This window comes from Cryptotermes secundus, unplaced genomic scaffold (assembly GCF_002891405.2).
Source record: "Cryptotermes secundus unplaced genomic scaffold, Csec_1.0 scaffold3, whole genome shotgun sequence".
Lineage (NCBI taxonomy): Eukaryota > Metazoa > Arthropoda > Insecta > Blattodea > Kalotermitidae > Cryptotermes > Cryptotermes secundus.
This window is the reverse complement of record NW_019724584.1, coordinates 44,415-53,824: the sequence shown is the minus strand read 5'-3', so window position 1 is coordinate 53,824 and position 9,410 is coordinate 44,415. Positions and strand designations below refer to the sequence as shown.

Genomic DNA, 9,410 nt, shown 5'->3' with positions numbered 1-9,410 from the left:
AAATCAAGAGGACAATTATTTTCAAGGGTTAATCAAAGTTTGTGCTGTTGAATGACGATACCAACCAAAAATCGAATCGAAATCGAGCGGCAGCAGTGTTTCTTGCTTCGATGAGGTTTGCGGAAAGAGAATCATTGCTTTACATGGCGTGACTGAAATGTAAGTTTGCTGTCTCATTGCTCTGCTTGCAGATGGAAAACCTCCGGCAGAGAGAAGGGGGAGGCAGCCTACTGCGAGCGCTGTTACTGCTGTTGAAACATACATTGAATCATTTCCTGTGAAGTGTCACACTGTGAGTCACAAACTGTAACGTATTTAGATAGCCGTTTAGATGTCAAGTAAATTTACCTTCTTCTCAAAAGCATATACCATGACTGAAAAAGGTTAAATATGAGTAACACTTGAAAATATTCCGCGAAAATATTGAAATGTGTAGGATTTAAGAAGAACAAGAAGACAGAAATGTTCGTATTGATCTGCGTTCCGGTAGGCTTCAAGTTTACACATATTCGATTTCTGAAGGAGTAGAAAACAGATTAGAAGCGATTTTTAATGATAACGACACATGTTACGACTGCAGAATTTTGGTACGGTAGAGGAGTTCTGTACAGTTTTGCAGCGCTATTAAAGAAGTGCGCCGGTCACGGTAGTCATGGACTGTCTTCGCTCGGAAGCCGGGATCGTGAGTTAGAATCCCACACAAAGCATGACAGTTTGGTGTGTGTATGTGTTTATTCTGTGTTTGTATTTTCCTGTGTTTAGGTAGAGGCCTTACGACGAGCTGATCACTAGTCCAAGGAGTCCTAGCGTCTGTAAAATGACAATGAAACTGAAAATCAGAGGTCAGGGTCCAGGGAGGGTTGTAGAGCCAGTGAAACAAAAAATAATAAAGAAGTGCAAGTGGAGAGTCAGTAACGGGATGACATACTCAGAACACGTTTCGGATTTACGTATAACCTGCCTCTTCCCCACACACACGCAGAGGAAGTTCCATGCTGCTGGCAAATGTCACTTAATTCGTTTTGAGTCATCTAACGAGGCCTGCTCTTTCCTTGCCATAGACTTTCCAAAAACAGACCGAACGAAAATCTCAGCGTATTGTATGTATTCCAAGAAGGTCACCTGAGGTAAAACTGTTGTTTTCTTTCTTTCAGAAGGTTATCCAGACCAAAACAGAAACCGCAGAATTATGATATTTTTGATGACGAATGCTGGATCTCGCAAATTGCAGTACAGTAATCACGGGTTTCCTATCCACGACAATTCTTACCTTCCTTGTGGCTTGGAATTCGTCATTGCGAAGTGGCTGGTAAGGAAAAAGGAGGTTTACATTCCAGAACAGTACAATGAGATGGTTAACTAACTAACTTCATGGAGATGAGCCCTTCTTGAGAAGCAGCCAATTATGCAACTACTCAAGAACTTCCCAGCGTTTTATGAAACCCGAAGGTTCATTACCGTGTTCACAAGAGTCATCACTGGTTCCTATTCTAAGCCAGATCATTATAATGTATACCATCTCATTATCATCTCTCTCTGATCTATTTGAACACAGTCCAGCCACTTATGTCCTTGTCTTCCTAGTAGTCTCTTTCCTTCTCGCCTTCTCACCAATATCCTGCATGCATTCCTCTGGCACCCTACTCGTGCTACATATCCTACTCATCTCATCCTCCTTGACTTGATCATTCTAATCATACTTGGAGAAGAGTACAAGTTATGAAGCTCCTCATTATGCAGTTTTCTCCAACCTCCTGTCACTTCATCCCTCTTCAGTCCAAATATTCTCCTCAACACCCTCTTCTCAAACACCCTCAGTCTATGTTCCTCCCTTAATATCAGAGACCAAGTTTCACACCCATACAGAATTACAGGCAAAATTATAATTTTTATATATTCTAATTTGTATGTTTTTGGACAACAGACGAGAAGACAAAAGGTTCTGGACTGAATGGTAGGAAGCATTACCCGAGTTTAATCTCCCCTTAATTTCCTCCTGAATCAGGATTTGATTTGTTATAGTCGTTCCCAAATATCTGAACTGTGCCCCATTTTCAAAACATTTGTTACCTATCTTTATGTCATGATTTTGCCCTGCATTATGGTGAAGAGGCAGCAACATACTATACTTAGTTTTCTCTGTGTTTACTTCTAGACCAACCTCTTTACTTGCGTCAATTAAAATTTCTTATGGTATCTACATTATCACCCAGTAGATTCTCATCATCAGCGTAGACTAACAGCTGATGTGTCCCATTTAATTTCAGTCCTATCTGGTTTTCCTGGACCTTCCTAAGTGCATATTCGAAAGCAAAGTTGAAAAGGTTTGGCGATAAAGCATCTCCTTGTTTGAGACCATTCTTAATAGGAAAATTATCAGAAAGACATTTACCTATATGGACTTTAGTATACATTTCATTTATATACATTTTAATCAGCCGACCTATCTTCATAGATATCTCAAAATCTATCAGAATATTGTACAGTACTTCAACAGAATCATAGGCTTCTTTGAACTCTGTGAATAGCTGTTGAATCGTCTCATTGTACTCCCATGTTTTCTTCAATATCTGACGAATGCAGATATCTGATCAGTAGTTGATCTGTTACCTCGAAACCCACACTGAATATCCCCAATAATTTCATCTATATATGGCCTTAGCCTTGAGAGAAGAATATTAGATAAAACTTTGTATGAAGTTGATATACCTTTTGAATTTCAACCTCAAATGGGCTAGGACCAGATACTAACGGCTCAGCTGTTTGTATTTCTATCTGCTTAAAGTCACTCAGTAACTGAGGGAAGTTGTTCTTCTACCTATACAGTGAGATGGTTAAAGAAATCAAAGGCACTGAACAGTTTTACACTCAAAATGGTTGACAGAAAGTTAATATTCAATTCTAGATGCATCAGAAATACTTTAGGAAGAAGACGCTTCCATGAAAATCATGTTTTGATCTTACTAAAGGCTTGCAGTAGCAGATATTCTGACTACTAGCATCTGGTCAGAAAAATTACCACTTTTCGCATAAGAACTCTTCTTCCCCCACCGATGTAAGAATTCGATAAACTAAAAGAATATGGACATCAATGATCTTCAACAGTATATTTTTTCTGATCATAAATATTTCTATGCAATAATGTTAAAATGGCCAGCCACTATTGTAGAAAATTAAACTGGCTCATAACAATATTGAACACCCTTCCCACTAACGTAAAAGTATATTAAAGAAGTGTAAGCAGTAAGAATCATGAAATGTTTTATAGCTGTTCCAGCTTGTTTGAATAACTTTCTTAGGTGAATTCATTAGCATTTCTATAAAAATGCCCGTTCATTTTACAAATAACATTAAAAATGTTTGTGCAAAAACAGTGACAAACGCATCTGAACGAATGCATGAATTTGTGAATCATCCTTTGGTTCCCTGAAATCACAGAAGATGGGATTGGAGGATTATAGTTTTCATATCCACCGTGAAAATTTCTTTTTCGATTTCGGAAAAAATCAGTTCCTAAGACTAAAGAAATTTCTAAAATTGCTAGTTTAATTTTGATTTCGAAGACTTGTAAAGTATAAAAGTTCCCAAACATGTAAGATCTAAAAGTTTGTGAAAATGGTACATTGCTACAAGTATTATATTTTTTGATATTATCCATCGTCCTGTTTATTTCACAAAACACAGCGTTTCGGAGACTGGATTCTGCCCCCGCCCTCAGGTAAAACCTACTCAGTTGGGCTCAGTAGACAGAGCTAGCCCTTCTCTCCGGACTAAAGTTTTTACCTGAGGACGGGACAGAATCCAGTCTCCGAAACGCTGTGTTTTTATAAAGAAACAGGACGGGTTTTTAGAAAATAGACAGGACGATGCATAATGTCCAAAAACATAATACTTGTTCCCAAACATGATTTTGAAAATCCTTCCCCCATTACAAGTACTCGCTGGGGTGAAATTTGTTTTTTAAGTTTGCTTTAAATAAAAAATAAACACAAAGAAAAACGAAAATGAGAAAGATAATTCTCGGCGCACAGTTACTACCAAAACTCCGACGATTATTAAAGAGTAGATGCAAACAAATTAGATTTCCCCACTGGTTATTAGTCCGCATTCCTTATTTTGAAAAAATAGAAGTAGGATTATGCAATCACCATCCTGTTTTCTGCCTGTGTATTCACCATATTAACTCTGAATGGCTGAACGAAACTTCATAAAACTTGGCATGTATATTGTCACGTGTTGGGTAAGTAACGCGACAAATAACTTCACACCGTCTTGGATTTAGTGAATTTATTGAACATTCGCTCTTACAATTACACAATTCACAATTTCCCAATTACTGCCATCAGTAGTATCACACTTACTTCTTACATGCACTCCGGCGAATGCTAGACTGCAACTGACTGGTTACTCTCTCTCTCTCACTGACGAACACTCCTGTTATGTAGCTTCTGCACTGACAACACGGAATACAGTTACGTGATACCTTTCACTGTTGCGTGACGTCGTCTTTACCGATTGCCTAGCAACAGTCGCTGAACGGGCTCCCCTGTTGCGTGACGCCGTGTTTACAAAGGCGTTGCTGGGCAACGCTGCGTAACAACCAGCGCGCTTCGGCTCTACTCGGCACGGTACAGAGAAACACCGCTTTCCTTACTGTTGCATAACTTGGCAACCGACCGTTTATCAAGGGTCTGTCTTCGTGGTGACTCGTTCCAACTCCCGTTGCCCAGCAACGGTTAGACATGTCACAATATGAAGGAATCTGAGCCTGTGTGTCTATACGTGTATCCATCTGCCGTTACTAGGCAACGACTCAGTAAAACGTTACCGCGGCAACGAATATACACTCAGCAAAAATAATTGCTCGTGGCGCAGTTTTCTATGCGGCAAGTATCCTATCAAAGGAAAGTAGGCGAGTAGTTCTTCCCAGAACTTCTTGTCTTAATCTATGAACGTATAGGATACAGCGTATTCCTCTGAAATTTTCTTGTTTTCTTTACGGTTCTTGGTAAATTGGCGTATGTGCATCACAGAAAGAAACAAAAGGAAGATTTCCTACTCATTCTCTTTTGCTAGAACCAAGTGCTGGTTAATTGCAATATTCGACTTGTTCATATTCTGTGTTCTTGGAGGGTATTACAATTTTATCTCGTTAATATCTAAAGTTCAGAAAACTTGTTTAAGTAGTGGACACTTTTAGTTTGTATCGGAGGTTGTAACAGATTCTGAAAATGGGTCGCTCGAAACAGTTGAGAAGTCTGAAAGGCTTATGGTACGTCGTGTTCAAGGTGGAAAATCGTTTCTTATCCATCCCGTACAAATTTCTTGAGACCTCAACGAACTGAAGAAAAGAGCCGTACCATAGGCCCCAACTGCGGTTTCTAAAATGGCCACATGACACTGATACCGGAGACAGGGAGCGTGGGAAGACAACGACCACTATTGGTATAAGTAAAAAAAAAAAAGTAAAGCTATCCCTGTAACAGGCCATGAAGGCCCATAGGGTTGCGAGGCGTTAAGGGTCCCACACTATCTAGACAATCGGCTCAGAGATGGCGGTAAGGTTGTCAGCCTTACGCGCCGACCGCGCTCTACTTCCCAGGAAAATTATTTATTTAATTCCTGGTACTCATTTCTGTTAGAGGCTGAGTGAACCCCAGGGCCGTATCGAAAATTACCGAGTAACCAACAGGTTGGTTAAAAGTAAAGCTCTAGGCCTTTATGCTATAAATTTTCGGTTCGAATCTCTGCTGGGCACTGAGTATCCTCTCTGGGGGGTCTTCGTGATTTACCGCAGTCAATCAAAATAAAGGCGAAGGTCGTAATTCGATTAGATCACGACCGCTTCCTTCCAGATCCCATCCAGTTCATCTGTCAACCTATAATCCGAAGCTATACAGTCTAATCGTATATTCTGATTGCGTCCTTAAATAAACCTCAAAAGTATAAGGGAGTTTGTGAAAGCGCCCGTACAGTGCTTCTTCCATTGTACATGCAATAATCGCGGGTGATAAATTAAAAGCGACTGGGCAGTCACTCAAACTTCACGCGAGATGGCAGCATGTCAACATGTAACATAAAATCAGAGCCCGTCGTTGTGACGAGTTGCAGGGTGTTCGTTAGGGTTCTGACGGATCACAGTCTCGTTCCTTGGAACCCGGTTAACGAGCAGCACGCATTAACCAATCATGGGAATCAATATTTTGATAATCTCTGTAAAACTGGGTATGAATATCATGTCGTCGGTGCCCAAACATTGTATTCTGCATACTTACTTAAACGAGATTAATAAATTAACATATTATTGAGAGGTTACGGTGTCTGTCTCTTTGTTCATCCACAGAAACAGTCTGCATGGCTGTCTCATCCCCGGAAATTGTAGTGTTCTGAATGGTCCTCTCTGTGATCAAAGCAAGGACCTCCATTACAACATGACGACAGTACTGATGTTTGAGGTCCATCTCGCAAAGTTTCCAGGTATGGAGGACCGCAACAGCATGACTTCTCTGAATATCAATTCCAGTCCACTCTCCGCAGAATCGGACGGAGTGTGACTGCTGACTGCAAAATGCAAAGTCATTCGACTGCTTGAAACCCAAAATAATAATTTGATGAGAAATGAACTTGGACGTTGAAATGCTATTTGAAGTCAGAGCATGACTGCTTCGAAGTTACTATTATCAGGTACAACATACAACCACAAGAACACATATGGACAGGTCAGATTTGTAGCCGTTAAATGTGACGCCTCCTTCTGTAGGGCAAAGTGTACCTGCACTAGCCAGCCAGTGTTAGCCACTGTTAGCTTTCTGGCAATTGGATGTTCAATAAGCGAAGGCCGTACTTCGGATACCCGATGGAAGTGGCGAGGAAATGAATTCTCTCGTGTTGAGCGAAATATACCTAGCTAATTCTGAGCCCATACTCCGGCACCTCAACACATGGCGGTATCGGTGTCACACCGAGAGGACGCTGGATGCTGATGCAAGTCAGTGCTGGGCCTCGAACGAAGCGAGGACGCGAACTTACCGTTACAGGAAGTCACCATTTAACATAAGATTTCCACCGCCAATATAAACCTGACAGCTGGAGTGTGGAAGTCATTAATGAATTAGTCCTGTGGTTAGCACCAGAAACACGAATTCGTTGCTAGGTAATGCAGAAACACGAGAAACACGTACTGCCGGAGATTACGAGAAAGCAAGACTGTCGCACGTGGAATGTTTGTGCATGTCTGTTGTCATTTATTTCAAATATAAAGCCTCTTATACAGAGAAGTGTGTATACATTGATCTGTTCAGCCAACCTGAGAACTGGCCTCAATGCGTGTGGTTAGAAAGTGGCCAGGAGTGTCAAAGTAAAGATAGTTCCGGGTCTGTCCTCACCAGGGCTGCTTGCTTTGCAAAGTGGAGGCGATGCGCTAATTATTAATGAGAAGTTTTCGTCATGAGACGGATACATACGTAATGAGCGCAACAGATGAAGTAACTGAGCAGGGGTCCGATGTCAGCCCATCGGGTTATCTGCTATGGTGTTTATGTTGGGGGCGCTGTACCTTGTCTTCCTACAGTACAATCGACGGATTTACATTATTCACGCCTCATATTGTGTTTTTACCACGATATCTGCTCCAGGACAACTGTTCATCTGCTGTATACTGCAAGTATTCAAACATTTACCGAAAGCTCGTTCTTTCTGCGTTAAATTGGTCAGAAAGCTAAACTCCCACTAATACATTATGCTCACCTCTGCTTTGGCCCGAGCTGAGAGTTCGTGGAACTTAAACCTATAAAAAATAAATAAGATTCACCTTCCAGCTGGTCTGGCCCCAGAGAAATTGTCCCACTCTCACACTCTAATGGGATCGGAACCAGAGTCTCTTCCCCGGAAGAAAGTCAAAACCAGTTGCTCAGTCCCTTTTTTAAAAGAGCTGACCCTGCTCGTAATAGTTTCAATAAAGGTAACTACAATATCAACACAGACAAAGAAGAAAATGAAGAAGAGTGAGTTCCACAGAAGGCGGAAAGCATTTTCATTTAACGCGATACGTTGCCATAGAAGGATCGAGGGAAGCCATGATGTAGAGCCACTCTGGAGTCGACTGCACATGATCGTGTAACGCCAAATTTTGTCACTCACTGGAGCCAGCAGAGTAAAGTACATATTGGTATTATTGGCAGTTTAAGAAGCAACCATCTACTTTTTTTTTTCCTTGGCACTACAGCCCCAGTGGGCCTAGGCCTACCTCCATGAACTTCTCCGTTCACTTCGGTTTTACTAGATCTTAGACATACGGTAGGACTCCTTGGGAGGGTGATCAGCTCGTCGCAAGGCCTCTACCTGTACACAAACACAGAAAAACGCACATAAACATCCATGCCCTGAGTGGGATTCGAACCCACGACCCCGGCTTCCGGCGAGCGAAGACAGTGCACGCCTTAGACCGCTCGGCTACCGTGACCGGCAACCATCTACTTACTGTTCGTATTTTTAAGTAGCTTAGGCTTTTCGGACATGTTACTGGAGCTCAGTTGTACCCATCCCACAAACATGGACTGTCACATAATAGTAGCCATCTGGTTTGCTGTGGCATGAAACCGGACCGAGGGGCGTTGCGCCCCGCCCATACACACCCTCCTTGACTACATGGGAAATCTCGTTCCGCATGGAGGGAAATTTATTCAGAACAAGGATCGTGCTTTGTACTTCTTGATCCAAGGTCGGGTGATTCTTTTTGCAAATTGTTCACTTAGTACAGGTTTGATTCCGAGCTTAGTCTGCCGCCGTCCCTCCGAGTAAGTGTATCGACCTCCTTCTTTATACGTTAACGTTTCGAAACTTGTGCGTGTGAAATAGACTCCCTGAATTACGTAAGAAAGGAATGGTCAGCCCACCAACTTCACTGTCCCAAGAGAACTGGATAAGTGCAAGGTAAAGGTAAAGCTATCCCGGAGGCCCATAGGCTTGTGAGATGTCGAAGCTCCCACATTTCCTACATAATCGGCTCATAGATGGCGGTGAGTTTGTCAGTCTCACGCGTCAGCCGTCCTTTACCTCCAGGAGGATTCCTGGTACTCATTTCTGTTAGAGGCTGAGTTGACCTCAGGGTCATCGTGCGGCTGGAAGGATTAGGTAGATTGAAAAAATTCAATGACCTAATCTGAAATCGAACCCGCGACCTTGCGGTTTCAATCAACTACGCTACCTCGTGCCCCCCGGATGAGCTGTGTAGTAGGTTCCTTAATGATGATTACAGTACTGAGATCTTGTAACACTGGATGGTGAACTGAAGATGACTGATGAATTGTAAAGAATTGGGAAGGAAGTGCCTGAAGCATAGCATAGGTTAGATCCCGGCATTTACCGGTCAGAATAATTCCGGCAGAGATTCGAATGGAGCACCTTCGGAA

General features: G+C 42.0%; 1 long non-coding RNA gene across 1 annotated transcript; it reads left to right on the top strand.

Moving 5' to 3' along the window:
* Nucleotides 1–348: 348 nt before the first annotated feature.
* Nucleotides 349–6,838, top strand: LOC117282147. Its single transcript, XR_004512780.1, has 3 exons — nucleotides 349–486; nucleotides 1,155–1,309; nucleotides 6,344–6,838. It is a non-coding gene; the product is annotated as an uncharacterized LOC117282147 (long non-coding RNA).
* Nucleotides 6,839–9,410: the final 2,572 nt, after the last annotated feature.